Raw genomic sequence first — 16,115 nt, forward strand, 5'->3', positions numbered from 1 at the left:
GGCACACGCTTTTAGTCCCAGCACTTGGGAGACAGAGGCACGCCGATCTCTGAATTCAAGGCCAGCCTGGGCTACAGAGCGAGTTACAGGAAAGGCAGGACTGTGACACAGAGAAATCCTGTCTCAAAAAACAAAACAAAACAACAACAAAAAATAATTAAGGCAAAATTAAAAAAGCTGTCTATTAAGAAAATTCCAGAGGGAAGCATGGTAACAGGAAAGAAATAAAAAAGCACTACAAAGAACGATGAAGCATTAGAAAATGTCATAGATGAGACTTGAAAAGCATTTGCACAATGGGATTTGTTCTCACCTGCTACCTACAGAACCCAAACCATCAGGCAAATGAACTGGTCTGTTGGAGGACCCATAAAGACAGAGAAAAATATTTCTTTACATGTACACTGTCAAAAAGCTATCAAACAGCAAACATAGGAGTTTTATTTTACTTTATCTGGCCTCAAGCAAACTACCAGCAGATCAGAGATCAGCATATTCACAACAAATGCTAGACCACTAATTATGAACTATCGGCCACTAAGCTTTAGTTCAGAACTTTAGTGTTTTTACTGTGCTTGCATGCAGATTAGTGACTGCCAAGCAGGGCCAACTGTGCTCTCTACAGGCATCTGGTTACTATAGTCTGGATCTTAAATGTCTCTCAAAGGTCTATGTGTTAAAAGCTTGACCAATCTTTTTTTTTTTTTTTTTTTTTAAACTGTGATAGAGTTTGGAACCCAGGGTTGAGTACATGCTAAGAAAATGCTCTACAACTGAAGTTATGAGACTTTTAGAGGTGAGACCTAATGAGAAATCTTCTGATCATTGAAAGAAGTCCTTTAAGTGGATGGGGACACAAGCTCCTTCCTCTTCCTTTTTTATTCACTTCCCAGTCAGAAAACAGGTGGTGGCACCATGTACAACCACCACGACATTACTGCCTCATATAATAGCTAATATTGACTGTCAATATCTACAATCATCAAAGAAACAGCCTCTGTGCATGGCTGTGAGGGTTACCTAGATAGCTTAACTGGGGTAGGAAGAAGTCACTCAGTTGAGCGTGAACATCAGAGACGCTCAGTGACTAGATGTCACAGTCTCCTGCTGCCATGTCTTCCCCACTAGGACAGAGGGATCCTCAGACTGTGCACCAAAGTAAACCCTTTCTCCTTCAAACTGCGTCTGTTGGGTATTTTACCACAGTAACAGTAGTAATAAGAAAGGGAACAAACAGAAAACTGGAATCAGAAGTGGGGTCACTGCTACACTAAATCTCATCATGTGGCTCTCAGGTCTTTAGAAGTGGTGTGTAGGGAGAGTTTGGAATTATTGGCTGAAATATCTTAAATACCATGAATACCTTAAGTAGAGTTTAATAGGCCATTTTGGTAGGAGCTTGGGGAGATAAGAACGCTCTGTGTACAGGCAGACATGATGCTGGAGAAGGAGCTGAGAGCTCTACATCTTGATCCGCAGGCAGCAGAAGGAAATTCTGTGCCACACTGGGCATAGCTTGAGCATAGGAGACCTCAAAGCTGACACACTTCCTCTAACAAAGCCACACCTCCTAACAGTGCCCCTATGGGGGTCATTTTCTTTCAAATCACCACAGTCAGGCTTGGAGGTAAGCACCTCTGTTCACTGGGCCTTCTTGGTGGCCCAGTTTTTATAGTCTTGATACAATCATCTCTAGCTTTAACTGCTTGTTGGATATATACATCTAGACTTTACTTTTTTGCTGATTAGACACACTACTTTGGACAACTTTACAAAAGAAAACCTTGTTTTTCTTTTCTGCAACAAGGGAGATAATGAAACAATAACCCAGTCCTCTATATGAAGAATTAAACCACCACACAGAAATATACTAGGCCTGAATGATGCATAAATAGCACTGAGTAAATACTGGCCATGTGTGTGTGTGCTGGCCATGGCTCAGTAAATAAAGGGCACCTGTCACCAAGCCTCAGGACCTAAGTTCAATCCCCAGGATCCACATGATGGAAGGCAAAAAACTCTTGCACATTGTTCTCTGACCTCCACCCCTTTACCAAGGCATGTTCATGTCTAGGTCTGTCTGTCTGTCTGTCTCTTTCTCTCTCTCTCTCTCTCTCTCTCTCTCTCTCTCTCTCTCTCTCTCATACACACACACACACACTCACAAATAAATGTAATCTTAAAGAAAAATCATTGAATTATCAGTGGGAACACAGAGTTGTTCAACATACTATTCTGTAAACCTTGTCTATAACTGAAAGGTTTCATAATAAATTGCAGTTAATATTCTTTTCCTAGCTTGGATCACCTACTATACCTATGTAATGCATAACATCTGTGGAAGAACAGGGTAATGAGCACTCCACTGCTTTCTTGATTAACTTCTTGTGAATCTAAAACCATTTCAAAATAAATGTTAAAACAAAAATGTTAGGAAGCCTCCCATTCTGGTAAATCTTATCTTACCTTTCTTCTTCCACCAAACTAACCTATAAAACTGGACACAGAATTCTATGTAATGACTGGAGCATTACCTAACAATATCATAGTGTTGCATTCAAACTAGGTACACTGTGTCACAGGAAAGTTATAAAATGGGGAACTTTCATCAACAAGACAATTAACCAACCACTCTAAGATTCTGTACGTTTTCTTGTACCACTGAATTTTTTTTAATTTACTAGAAATTTACCAAGTAAGATTGTTCAATTCTAAAAAGAGAGCATATAGTTTTCTATAAAGGAAGCAGAGACAAGAAAACCTTGATGTGTTTTGTTAAGCTGACACTAGTTTTTCAAATTTAAATTGGACACCAATTCCTCAAATAAGTCTCAAATTATTAAACTAAGAAAGAAAACTCCCAAGTAGACTGTAAAATTACTAGCATATTTTAGAAAAAGAAGAGAACAAAGTCCAAGTTATAGATCTTATACTTTGTCTTATTTGTACACTTCTATCTCTGCTTTTAATATAGTTGTGTATTCATTACTTGTCAGCACAAAATAAAATCCAAACTCCATTTCTTCTCTTTCTATTTAGGCATTTCAAGAATTAATTTTAACTGTCAACTCCGTTAGATGGAGAAACACCTAAAACATTTAGTACAGCATACTTCTAAGTATATCTGTGAGAGCATTTCTCGAGATGACTGACACACAGAGCAGCAGCTAAGGAGAAAAAAACCTGCCCTCAATATAGGGCACTTCTAACAGGCTGGGTGAGGGGCAGGGCCGACAGTGCATGGCAAGATGGAACAAAAGGTGGAAGGAAGCCCGGCAGTGTGTGCCAACTCCATTCCTCCTGAGTGACCGCTCTGCTGCTATTGCCACTGCTTGGACATCAGACTCCAATTCTTTAGCTTTCAATACAGACTCACACCAGTACCTGCAGGGGACTTCCAGGCCCTCAGCCTCTGACTCGGGCTGCATCTCTGATCCCCCTCATTCTTACTTCTTACTTCTTGGACTGAGAAGCTACCTGGAATCTGTCTGTCTAAGCATGCATATGGCCACTGTTGAACTGACTAGACAGACTTCAACTGTGTAAGACAATCTAATAAAATTCTTTTATAAATCATATATGTATGGTTATGTATATTTGAATTTTATTCCTCGAGAGCCCTAATAACTTCAGACAAGAACTCAAATTTTTATTGAATGCCCATCTTTTTCATTTATTATATGTTTTTCCTTCAGTTTTTAAAAATAAACTTTTTATTTTATTTTTCGTTTATTTATTTATTTAGGTTTTTTGAGACAGGGTTTCTCTGTGTAGTTTTGGTGGCTGTCCTGGATCTCGCTCTGTAGATCAGGCTGGCCTCAAACTCACAGAGATCTGCCTGGCTCTGCCTCCAGAGTGCTGGGATTAAAGGCGTGCTCCACCACCGCCCCATGTAATATTTTTTTGATATTATAATTATATCACTTCCCCCTTCCCTTTCTTTCCTCCAACTCCTCCCATGCAACCCCTTGGCTCACTCACAAATGTATGGCTTCTTTGTTGTTGTATATATACACATACGTTTATGCATGCATGCATGTGTGTGTCTATGTATTCCTAAGTACAACCTGCTCAGTACGTATACTGTTCATTTTATGATCTCAGGACCCTGGATATTGGATAATCAATTGAGGGCTCTTCCTGAGAAAGACAATTTATTATTCCCAGTCTCAGTGTCCCCACTTACCTGTGACTCCTTGTCTAGATCTGAGGCCCCAAGCTTTCCCGTTTTGTGGGGAGGGAGAATTTGTTTGTTTGGTTAGTTGGTTGCTTGCTTTTTCAAGACAAGGTTTCTGTATGTATCCTTGGCTGTCCTGGATCCCACTCTGTAGAACATGGTGGCCTGGAACTCAAGAGATTGGCCTGCCTCTGCCTCCTGAGGTGTGCACCACCATGCCCAGCTTAAACATTTTTTTAGATTTATTTTATTTTATGTATATGAGTATTCTGCATGCATGTATGTATTGCACCATGTGTATGTCTGGTGCCAAAGAAGGTCAGGAGAAGGCATCAGATCCTTCTGATTACAAATGGTTTTAAGTCACTATGTGGGTGCTGGAAATTGAACCTGGGTCCTCTGCAAGAGCAATAAGTGTTCTTAACCACTGTTCCATCTCCCCAGTCCCAATTCTTTCTTTGGTTTTTTGAAATGGGGGTCATACATTGCAGCCAGACAGGCTGACCTTAAACCCTCAATCTTCCTGTCTCCATCTCTGTGGTGTTGGAATTACAAATATGTACAACATATATAATTTTAAAAATACAAACTGTGTGTGGGGCTGGAGAGATGGCTCAGCGGTTAAGAGCACACTGACTGCTCTTCCAGAGGTCCTGAGTTCAATTCCCAGCAACCACATGGTGGCTCACAACCATCTGTAATGAGATCTGGTGCCCTCTTCTGACCTGTAGTCATACATGCTGTGATGTAACTGTGACAAATCATATCCCTGAAAGATGGCAAGAACAGTTGATTCCCTATGGCATGCTCTTACAATGTGATGCTGATAGTCCTGTTTTCAAGGGAGGGGTTTATGTCCACTTCCCAATTATCCTAACCTATACAGACTTTTATAACTTCTCAAAAAACATAATGAAGTAGCCGGGCAGTGGTGGCATATGCCTTTAATTCCAGCATTTGGGAGACAGAGGCAGACAGATTTCAGAAGTTCAAGGCCAGCCTGGTCTACAAAGCGAGTTCCAGGACAGGCAAAACTGTTACACAGAGAAACCCTATCTCAAAAAAACCCAGAATGAAGTAATTAATACAATGTTACTTCCAAGTCTTCCAAGCTAAGTCAAGTAAATCATCTGCCTGCCCCCTCCTCTCTCAGGATGTTCTTGAATCTAGTAACCATGCTGTGAGAAAGCCAAGCAGTCACAGGAGAAATATAGTGTAGGTGTTGTGGCTAACAGCCCAGGCTGAGGACTTGGCCAAGTCAGCATTCACCACCAGACACAGGAGTGAGCAAGCATTCAAATGATTCCAGTTCTTGGCCATTGAGTCACACTCCTTGCTTTTCCATCTCATACCACGAAGACAAGCAAACCCATCAAGAATCTTAATCAAATTGCAGATATGTAAGCAAAACAAACACGCCTGCCAGGTGTGGTGACGCACGCACACCTTTTACCCCAGCACTCAAGAGGTAGAGGTAGGTGAAATGCTGTGAGTGTAAGGCCAACATGGACTACAGAATGAGTTGTAGGCCAGCTAGGGCTAGAGAGTAAAACCCTATCTCAAAACAAAATGGATGGATAGATGCTTTAAAAGCTACTAAATCTACGATAACTTATAATGAAATCAATATGCCATATAAGTTCATAAACATATTACCACTAATATCTTAACAAATATTTTATAATACATAAAGTATATTACTCACTTTTGGATGCTTTGTTTTTACCAAGCAAAAAAGGTTAAAAATGTAAAGACAGTTAACTAGTTAATCTAACCAAAAACAAGAAGAGTGCTGGAGAGATAGCTCAGCCTTTGAGAGCACTGGCTGCTCTTCTAGACCCAGGTATGATTCCCAGCACCCACATGGTAGTTCAAAATAATCTAAAACTCCGGTTCTAGGAGATCCATTGAATTCTTCTGGCCTCCTCAGGCACAGGCACACACATGGTACACAGACATACAAGCAGGCAAAATACCCAGACACATAAAATGGAGTTAAAATCAGAAAGGAAGGACTTTTCCAGCAGTAAATAAAAACCCACATTTTCATTCCCCAGTCTTTCACCTACCTATCTTAAGAAGGTTTCTGATGACTGTGACCCACCAATATTCCAGTCTGTGGCTATGTATCAAGATCTTGATTGCCAAAGTGTCTGCACTGGCAGTCTTCCCTGGAAAATGTTCCTTAGGCTTCAAAATCTGAAAACTGCAAGGAAAGGAAATTCTCAATATAGATATCTCTTTTCAATTTCAATCCTTCATAATCTACCCCATAAACTGAAAAGGCAGCTGGCAAGATGGCTCAGTGGAAAAAGTGCAAGCCTGGTGACCGAGTTTAATCCCTGGAACCCACAGTAGAACCAGAGAATCAGTTCTCCACAAAGTTTTCCACTATCTTCCACATGCACACTATGGCATGCACCCCTATCACTTGTGTGCACACGCACACATACAATAAATACATGAAAATATATAGGTTGAAAGAAAACTAACAGTCTCTTAAGATACACAGAAACAAGTTTCACTAAAACTAGGCGTCAGATCATGCTAAAATAGAGGTGGATACTGTAGATTCAAGGTCCAGCTTCACTTTTTTTGGCAAGATTTAAGTTTTATTCAGACCAGAGTAATAATCTTGGTAGGTATCCAGATTCAGTGACTCTGTTTCAAAAATCAAGTTAAAAGACACCTGTTGCCAGGCAGTGGTGGTGCACGCCTTTAATCCCAGCACTTGGGAGGCAGAACCAGGATCATCTCTGTGAGTTCGAGGCCAGCTTGGTCTACCAAGTGAGTTCCAGGAAAGGCGCAAAGCTATACAGAGAAACCCTGTATCGAAAAACCAAAACCAAAAAAAAAAAAAAAAAAAAAAGACACCTGTTATCAACCTCTAACCTCTACATGCATCTGCACACACCTATGTGTACACTCATGAATGCCCCTTCCACACACATACACATACAAAATAAAACAAAGGATCTTTAAGATTGCATAGACGGGCTGGAGAGATGGCTTAGAGGTTAAAAGCACCAACTGTTCTTCCAGAGGTCCTGAGTTCAATTCCCAGCAACCACATGGTGGCTCACAACCATCTGTAATGAGATCTGGCTCCCTCTTCTGTATACATAATAAGTAAATAAATCTTTAAAAAAAAAAAAAAAGATTGCATAGACTTCACAATTTTCTTTTCCTATGAAAATCATAAATTCCCTAAGTCCAGGAACTTGATTTATTTTCAAAAGGAAAACAGAACCAGTCAAACTCTGTGGAGGGTCTGGAGAAATGGCTCAGTCAGTAAAGTGCCTGCATGAGATCCTAATTCAGATCCTAAGCATCCACATAAAAACAAAACAAAGAAACAAACCAGGTGCAGCAGTGTGTCAACTTGTTTCAGACTATTATTCTAAGGTACTCTATGTAGGTCCAGGCTCTAAACTTAGAAAAAATACTACACTAAAGTTCTCTTAGTCTCTTATAACACTGGAATCTTAAAAAACAAAAACAAAAAACAGGGTCTCACCATGTAGTTCTGGCTAGCCTTAAACTCAGAGATATCAATCTGCACCTGCACCTGCATCTGCCTTTGCCTGCTGGAATTAAAGGCATGAGCCATCATACTTACTCCGTAATACTTTTTTAAAGACACGCTAGGCATAAAGATACCTGTTAGGCATAAAGATAATCCTAATGACGCCTATATACCACATTCTCCTCCACCAAGTGACATAAGCTGAATCTAAAAACAGAGTTTGAGATATGTTTCTGGACAATCATTGAAAATTTTTTTCCCTTTTGAGACAAAGTCTCACATATACTCAAGGAATGATCAATCATACCACAAAGATACATGCTCAACTATGTAAATAGCAGCATTATTCGTAATAGCCAGAACCTGGAAACAACCTAGATGCCTGTCAACTGAAGAATGGATTAAGAAAATGTGGTACATATTCACAACAGAGTACTACTCAGCAAAGAAAAACAATGACACCATGAAATTTGCAGGCAAATGGATGGAACTAGAAAGTATCATCTTGAGTGAGGTAACCCAGACTCAGAAGGACAAACATGGTATGTACTCACTCAAAAGTGGATACAAGATATACAGCAAAGGATAATCAGACTGCAACCCACAGATCCAGGGAGGCCACCTAGCAGGGAGGACCCTAGGAAGACTGTGGCTTATAATAAGTTCTGGTTTTGCCCAATCACTGGGCAAGCTTTAGTGAAAGATTTTACTAATAGGATAAGAATTTGTACCATATCAAGGTGATGAAAGAATATGCTGGCCGTATTTTCAGGAGGGGAAGCTAAATCTTTTTAGATTATGGATTAGCCTATAGAAAAATGTCTGCTGTACATCAAACAGTGAAGGGGAAGATGAATAGGAATCTCACTTACACAACTTAGGTAAAACACAGCTCTCTGAACAGATGAAAATAGGTTTCTTCTGTAGCCCAGAATCTAATCAATATTTATATGTATAATTCAGCTATTATTTGGTTTATTGGGCTTATTGGAAATGTTATCATTTTTACTATTTTCTACAGAGACAAGGTCTCTATGCAACCCTGGCTGGCCTGGAAGTCATTATGCAGCCCAAGCTGGCCTTGAACTTAAGGAGAATTTTCTGTCTCTGCCTCCCAAACACTGAAATTACAGATGTGTGCCATCATGCCTGGCTCCAAAATACTTTATATGCTAGAACTTTGAAATGTAACTTACATATATTAAAACCTAATTTTCTCAGTGTACATGTAGCCTTTATAGCAATTAGGATTAAAAAAAAAAATACGGAATGTTAAGAAAAAGTTCTCTCCATGCCCAGTGCAATCAAACCCTCCTTCAACACCTGGAAACCACTAGTTTCCCGTCCCTGCAGTTTACCTGCTTTAAAATATCCTAAAGGGGGACTGGAAAGATGGCTAGTGGTTAAGAAGGCTTACTGTTCTTCCAGAGGACCAAGTTTGGACCCCAGCACCCAAGTCAGAAAGCTCAAAACTGCCTGTAACTCCAGCTCCAGGGAATCTGACACCCTCTTCTGGTTTCTGTAGATACCTACACACACACATAGTAGACACACACACACACACACAAAGTAAAAATATATACATCTAAATTGAACGGTGATGGCACACACCTTTAATCCCAGTACTGGGGAGGCAGAGGCAGGTGGATCTCTCTGAGTTGAGGCCAGCCTGGTTTACAGAGTGGGTTCCAGGACAGCCAGGGCTGTTACACAGAGAAACTCTATCTTGAAAACCAAACAATCAATCAATCAATCAATCAATAAACAAAGAAATAAATAAATCTACAGCAATGTTTTAGTGGAATCATGCATAGTCTTGAGTTTTGCTTCTTTCACTTAGCATAATACATTCATTCATAATGTAAAACAATATGTACAAAACATTACTTCACTGTATGGAGGTACTAAAGTTTCTTAGCTTACCTGCTAAAAATTCATCTGGATAATTTCCAGTTTGGGGCGATTAAGGCACTAAAGCATTTAAGTTTCTGGGTGACTGTATGTTTTCATTTCACTTGCATACATATCTAATAGTAGTATTGTTGGATCATTATGGTTAAGTATACATTTAGCCATGTATGAAACTTAAAAAGAGAGTGTATCAGCCATAAATATGAGTTTTTGAATCGCTTTAAGGGAAATAAGCTTAGACCTTATGGTGGTTCAAATGAGAATGAGCCCACAGGTTCATACACTTGAATGTCAGCTCCCAAGTGGCGGGCTGTTGGGAAGAATTAGGAGATGTGGCCTTGTTGAAGGAGGTGTGTCACTGGAGGTAAGCTCTGAGGTTTCAAAAGCCACACCAGGCCCAGTGTCTCTCTGTCTCTCTGCCTGCTGCCTGGGATTCAAGATGTAAACTCTCAGCCACTGCTTCACAACCATGCCTGCCTGCCTCCAGGCATGATCGTGGATTCACCCTCTGAAACTGCAAGCAAGCTCCCAATTAAGTGCTTTCTTTCATAAGACTCGCCTTGGTCAAGCCAGGTGGCGGTGGCACACACCTTTAATGCCAGCACTCGGGAGGCAGGGCCAGGCGGATTTCTGGGCTACAGAGTGAGTTACAGGAAGGGCTCCAAAGCTATACAGAGAAACCCTGTCTCAAAAAACAAAAAAACAAAAAGATTGCCTTGGTCATGGTATCTCTTGACAGGAATAGAACAATGATAAAGACAGACTTTACGCCACAAACTTCCCAAAGATTCCAAATATATCCAGACATTTATCAAAGGAATTATTTTTCCTGTGACCAATTTAAAGGAAGTACAAGTCAAAAAAGAAGTGGGTTAATACTTGCATTTATTAAATAAACAAAGATTTTTTTTAAGACTTTAATATGTCATATTTGAAATCACACATATAAGCCCTAGCAGTCACTGGGTATAGGTGTGCATGTTCAATCCATTCAGCTACAAGGTGGGCTTAAATTATCGTAAGGCTGTACAAATTAGATGTTCTATTGCTGATCCTCCAACTCGCTTGTTCATTTAGGCTCCCAGAAGTAATTCTTTGTTTTGAATGAGATGAAATTATGACCCCTTCACTCTCTTCCTTCTTTATCAACTTAAATTTCACCGCTCCTCAGCAATTGTCCTCGTCCCTCACTTCACCTTTCTCTCTCCCTTCCTGGCTGCCCAGCAAAGCTGCAAACAACTTTCCCCGACTTCAATAAAGCACTGGAGAAAATCACAATCCCGAAAAATAATTATTATAGTAAACTTCAATCAACAACCTCAAATGCAACAATACTACTCTACAATCTCCTCTAGTGAGAACTTTTCTTCATTCCTTAACTATCTAATACTCCTTTTTACTAAGACACCTTTTGGCCATTGACCTGGTTCAACAGGTAAAGATGCTTACTGCCAAGACTGACAAGCTAAGTTCAAGCCCCAGAACCCACATGGTGGAAGGAAAGAAACAACTTCCACAATTTGCCTTCTGACTTCTGCATGCACACCATGGCATACAACATACTCACATGTGCACCCACATGCACACAGGTTTGATCACCAGGACCATAAAACAGTGCCTTTTCCTTCTTCACACCACACACTAAGCTATAACCTCACTTTAGTTCTTCAAAATTCAAACTGTTTCCCATTCAAAAGCTTTCCCACATGGAGAAAATACTTGACCTATCAACTAGCCTCTTGCATGCTGGCTCCTTCTAATCCTTTGTAAGAATTTAATGTCAGTCTCAGATGTGGCCTCCAACAAGATGAAAACTGGTTCTCCCGTTCTCTCATTATGACAATTATTTTCACTACATATTCTTTTGTGTATACCTGGGTGCATATGTGTAAAGGTGCACTCACAACTGTGTGTGCACACATAGAGGCCAGAGATTGACAATGGTGGCTTTCCCAATTGCTTTCAACCTTACTTTTTGAGACAGGGTCTCTTACTGAACCATTTTGGCTAGACTGAATGGCCGGGGAGCTCCAGGGATCTGCCTGTCTAGAACCACCAATGTTCTAGAAACACACAACCATTCAACTGTTTACATGGGTGGTGAAGATCTGAACTAGCTCCCTATGTTTGTACACAAGCACTATACCCAATGAGCCATCTCCGCAGTCCCTCACGGTACATTCTTAGATAGCAACTTGAATTTGAGCCATCACCGTCACAGAATGGTATGTTCTAAAAAGAAGGCAAAATTTATTAAAGCAGTCTAACACTGAAAGTGAAGAGCCTGAGATCTGGGGGCAAACTAAATGTGAATTCCCGTTTCCACCACTAATTCTACAATCTTGGGAAACTCTTTTTTCTCTATACCTCCAAGTTTTTAACTGGAAGATAAAGATAAAATCACACCTTATAAGAGTTGTTGAGGGGTTGGGGATTTAGCTCAGTGGTAGAGCGCTTGCCTAGCAAGCTCGAGGCCCTGGGTTCGATTCTCAGCTCCGGCCAAAAAAAAAAAAAAAAAGAGTTGTTGAGAGGACTAAATTGGTAAGAATATTAAGCAACTGAGAACAAATCCTTTAACACATCATTAACTACTGCTAATGTTATTACCTACACCCTGCAGGACTATCACTTCTTACATGTAGATTAAATACAAAAATATTCTTCCAAGCAGATCATGAGACTTTAAAGTTCCTGAACCAATAAATAATTCCATATACAAAACTCAAAAAATAACTCTTAAAACACAGCCTTGCTGGGCGGTGGTAGCACATGCCTTTAATCCCAGCACTCGGGAGGCAGAGCCAGGCAGATCTTTGTGAGTTTGAGACCAGCCTGGTCTACAGAGTGAGGTCCAGAACAGGCAACAAAACTACACAGAAAAACCCTGTCTCGAAAAGGAAAAAAAAAAAAAAGAAAAAAGAAAAAAAAAAAAAGAAACACCACAGCCTTAAGTATTCATTTTGTCATTTAAGTTATCGAAGCTCCCAATAATCAACAGCAAGTATTTAAGTCCAAAATCCAATATGAATTATCACTGCAGCATGAAACTCTGAAAAGTCATTTACTTGGAATAACTGCTTTTCATTTTATTTTTAATTACAAATTAGGTTTTGGTCTTACAGATCAATTTAATAAGTCTAGATCCATATACAGTAATAAAATATACTTGTTAAGATATTTAGGACCTTGGGAAATGGCTCAGTCACAATAAAGTGTTTGTTGTGCATGTATGAAGACCTAGGTTTGGATCCCAAGCACCCCCACAAAAAGCAGAGCATGGCAGTGCACACCACAATTCTAGCACTGAGGAGGCAGAAACAGAAGGTTCCCTAGGGCTTGCTGGCCAGCCAATGTAGCAGAATTAATATGCTCCAGGTTCAGTAAGAGATCCTGTCTCAAAAAGGACTAGGGGTGGAAAGGATGGAGCTGGAGAGATGGCTCAGTAGTTAAGAATACTGGCTGCTCTTCCAGAAGACTCAGGTTCAATTCCCAGCACCCAGTATTCACAATTGCCTATAACTTCAGTTCTGGGGAATCCAATACCCTCTTCTGTCCTCCACCAGCATCAGGCATTGGTGCACAGACATACACAAAATCTCATATGCACAAAATAAAATAAAACTTAAAAATGTTTAAATAAAGTAGAGAGTAGCTAAGGAAATACCTAACAGTGACCTCTGGCCTTCATTCATACACACACACACACACACACACACACACACACACACACACACACACGAACATGTACACCCCCTTTCTAAAATGATCCCAAGCCTCAGGTGCAGGAGTTGGGACTGGGCTTCACAACTCTGCATTTTGATTGGCTGTGCTTTTCTGTAATGCTGTTTGTTGCAAGGAGAAATGTCCTTGATCAAGTGTGAGGACTACACTTGTCTGTGGGTATATTTAAACTGTAATGACAGATTACACTTATTTAGTAAAAAGTGGTTGTTTCCATCACTAAAAAGGAAATACTTAAAAGTTAGTGATCTTACTTTGTTATTTTGTAGTGTGAGTGCTGAAGACTAAACCCAGATTAAGCTCAGGCTCTATGACTGAGTCTCTACTTTTAGCCTTTGATCATATTTTAAGTATTCCAATGATTGACAATGTTGAATTCATCAAATATACACAAACTTTAGAAATCAGTTACTACTTTCTCCCCATAATCATAATATATATATACATATTTTAAGAGGTAGCATATATTTTAAATAATATTGTTTCAGGGCTGGAGAGATGGTGCAGCGGGTAAAAGCAATTCCAGAGGACCCAGGTTCAATTCCCAGCACCCACATGGTAGCTCACACCTGTCTGTAACTCCAGTTCCAGGGAATCCGACTCCCTTACACAGACATACATGCAGGCAAAATATCAATGAACATTAAATAAAAATATATTAGCCAGGCGTGATTCCAAGACAGCCAGAGCCACATAGTAAGACCCTGAATCGAAAAACCTCCCAAAAAGTATTTTAAAAAATAAAATTAATAATAATGATGATGATGATGGTGAAGCTCCTTCTCCGAGTTTCACTGTTAATGAAAATGCAAACTGGAACCACCTCTGGAAAGGAACTGTGCAGTGCTTTTGCAAGCCTGAAAATCTGTTAATACACTTTGAATTTACCACTTACAAGAATCTATTCTGAGGACTATAGAACTATGGACAAAGATTTACATATAACAACTGTTAATGTTCTAATCGCCCCTTGAAATCCCACCCCTTGGTCCCGCCCTGCGTCCTGACGTGAAAGCCTCATTCTAAGGAAAAACTCCCCCCTTCCTCTCTCTTCCACTTTTCCTCCCAGGAGGTGTGCACCCTCGACCTCTCTGTCTCTGTCTCTCTCTCCTCCCTATCTTCCTCTTCGTCTCTCTATTCGAATAAACTCTTAATGTGGATGCAGCATCTGGGTTGTGAATTACTGGCTGCCTCCACTGCTGCCATGCCCTCATGGTGGGCATCTGCCCAGCATGTTTCCCTGCATTCAGGAGCTATCCTTGGGGGTCCCCCACGAAATAATTCATAACAACAATATTCTCTGAGGCTGGTGAGATACCTTAGTGGCTAAGAGCACTGACTGCTTTTCCAGAGGACTTGGGTTCAATCTCAACACCCACTAACTCCAGTTCAGGAAACTCTTCTCTTTTTTTGGGTGGGGGGCAGTTTCCAGCACTTGGGAGGCAGAGGCAGGGGGATCTCTGTGAGTTCAGAGGCCAGCCTGGGCTACAGAGTGAGTTCCAGGAAAGGTGCAAGGCTATACAGGGAACTCTTCCTGCCTCCAAAGGCACCAGGCATGCAAGTGGTATGCTTAGACACATGCAGGCAAAACACCCATACACATAAAACACATTTTAAAAATTTTTCAATGAAGCTTATTTATGACTGGAATTAAACAATCTAAATGTTACCATTATGAAAACTGACTGTACAAATGATCATACACCCATTAATGATATAGTTCACAGCAGTTGTAAACTATTTTCAAGTACTTATCATATTAAAATGTGTATTACACGTTTAAAAGAGGGAAAGAGAACAGAATCAATCAAGCTAACTATGTATGAAAAAGCCAAAAGAAAATCTGTTACTTTGTATGCTAATTAAAAACTAAAGTTCCACTGAGCAGTGGTGGTGGTGGTGGTGGTGGTGGTGGTGGTGGTGGTGGTGGTGGTGCAGCACACCTTTAATCCCAGCAGAGGCAGGAGGATCTCTGCAAGTTCAAGTTCAGTCTGGTCTACAGATAATGAGTTTCAGGACAGCCAGGACTGCACAGAGAAACCCTGTCTCAAAAACAACAACACAAACAAACAAATAAACCCTGAAGCTCCTCACTACACTCAGGTAGAGTGGTACAAGCCTATAATCCTACACTTGGGAGTTTAATTCAAGTCTGGGCGACATAGTGAGAGCCCGTCTCAAAGTGGGAGAGGAGGAAAGAGGTTCAAAAATTAGGTATAGGTCTAGCAAAAATATGCACGAAGGACAAGTGTAGTGACACATGCCTACAATTCCAGCACTCAAGAGACAAAGGCAGGAAGATCAGCTACAAGTTCACAGCCAATCTATACAGACTGCATTCCAAGCCAGCCAGGGTTACACAGTGAGACCCTATCTCAACAACAAGCTCTTTGCTGCCAGACGGCCTCTGCCATGAGTTGCATGCATGTTCCCAGGGAGAGCCTATTCCAGGCCTGGTCAGCTCTGCCCCCTCATCCACCTGGCTGAAGGTGAAGCCTGACAAGTGAAGGAGATCTACAAACTGGCAAAGAGAGACCTGACTCCCTCACAAACTGGTGGCACTGCATAGTAAATGTTGTGACTGGCAATAAAATGGAGTTTTTCCTTCTTCTTTCTTCTTTTTCAGACAGGGTATCACTGTTAGTTGCTGCTGGCCTAGAGCTGGCTATGTAGACCAGGCTAGCCTCTAACTCACAGAGATAAACCTGCCTCTGCCTCCTGACATTAAGGCAGAATCACTATGCCAGGGCTTAATTTTTG

General features: G+C 40.6%; 1 protein-coding gene across 7 annotated transcripts in view; it reads right to left on the reverse strand.

Annotated features, from left to right (window-relative positions):
• The window catches only part of Numb (NUMB endocytic adaptor protein), a 104,844-nt gene that overhangs the window by 74,454 nt on the left and 14,275 nt on the right, over positions 1-16,115 (reverse strand). For 6 of the 7 annotated variants that reach the window (XM_036205860.1, XM_036205859.1, XM_036205858.1 and 3 more), the window contains exon 2: positions 6,247-6,383. The exons of the other annotated variant lie outside the window; for it this stretch is intronic. The gene's annotated coding sequence lies outside the window, so the exon portion shown is untranslated. The remainder of the gene's footprint in view (positions 1-6,246; positions 6,384-16,115) is intronic. 7 annotated transcript variants of the gene reach the window in all.

Source organism: Onychomys torridus, chromosome 14 (assembly GCF_903995425.1).
Source record: "Onychomys torridus chromosome 14, mOncTor1.1, whole genome shotgun sequence".
Lineage (NCBI taxonomy): Eukaryota > Metazoa > Chordata > Mammalia > Rodentia > Cricetidae > Onychomys > Onychomys torridus.